Source organism: Tachyglossus aculeatus, chromosome X2 (genome assembly GCF_015852505.1).
Source record: "Tachyglossus aculeatus isolate mTacAcu1 chromosome X2, mTacAcu1.pri, whole genome shotgun sequence".
NCBI classification, from domain to species: domain Eukaryota; kingdom Metazoa; phylum Chordata; class Mammalia; order Monotremata; family Tachyglossidae; genus Tachyglossus; species Tachyglossus aculeatus.
Window position 1 is genome coordinate 26,199,256 of NC_052100.1, and position 1,298 is coordinate 26,200,553.

Below are 1,298 nucleotides of genomic sequence, written 5' to 3' on the forward strand. Positions count from 1 at the left end.
GTTGGATAAAGCCAGAGCTTTTTTTTTTCTGTAGGAAAGCCAAGGAATAGAGGTTCCTTGCCTTTGCAGTCTAGGAGGTGAAATATTATTACTGCCAATCAATGTTAACCATCAAAGCAGAAAGGCAAACATCTTGGTTAGGAAAAGATAAATGGAAGAAGAAATATCCTTAAAGAGTCTCCCTGTCCTTGAAACCCAGGGTACAAAGTTCCCCCAAATCCCTGGCCCCCAGATATTTTGTCTGGGCCAACATTATCAAGAAAACCTATCCCTGTTCTTGCTCCTCCTCCCTCTTTCTAGCACACTATGCTTCTTCCAGCTAGTGCTACAGCCAGGCTAAAATTTTAGGCATCTTTTGTGGGGGGAAAAGGGCCCAAGATTAAGCCATAATTGGCCAGTTGTATAATTGCCCGCAAAAACCTGCCAAAGAGAGAGAGAGAGACTCTTTTGGAATTGGAAAATATAGACATTCAAGAAGTTAGTTCCATTCTATTTCCACTAGATATGGAAATACAAAACCTTACAAATCACGATCAAAACAACAGAAATGTCATACAGACAGACACTAATATACCCGTCCTGAAGAGTTTGGCTAAAGGCAATATGTCATAGCTGAGTTGAGGCATGGCACAGCAGTAAGCCTAGTAAGGAAGATGCCTTTCAATTACTTGAATGTAAAAATGATTTTACTGGAACACTAAAAGACAAGATACAACTGGGAAAAAAATAATTTCAAATTTTAACATTATCTCATTTTTAAATAATTGCACACAGTACTTCTAAAGAATGATATAGTTGAATAAAAATGAAATTACACATTAAAAGTGGAATACATACTTGATACTAGCTGCAAATGCAAAACCAAGATCAATAGTAATTGTAGTACTTACTAAGCCCTTATACACCAAGCATTATAGCAGATACAGTTAATCAGATGGGACACAGCCCCTGCCCTATACAAAACTCACAATATAACAGGATGTGGGGAAAATAGGTATTTAATCCTCATTTTACAGATGAAGAAACTGAGGTACAGAGAAGTTAAATAATTCATCTGTCACACAACAACAGTAATAATTGTGGCATTTCTTTAAGCACTTATGTGTAGACACAAGATAATCACATCAAATACAGTTGCTGTCCCACATATGGCACACATTCTAAGTATGAGGGAAAATGGGCAATGAATCCTCATTTTGCATATGAAGAAACTGAGGCAGAGAAAAGTTGTGACTTGCACAACGTCACACAACAGGCAAGCAATCAGTTAATCACATTTATTGAGCACTTACTGTGTG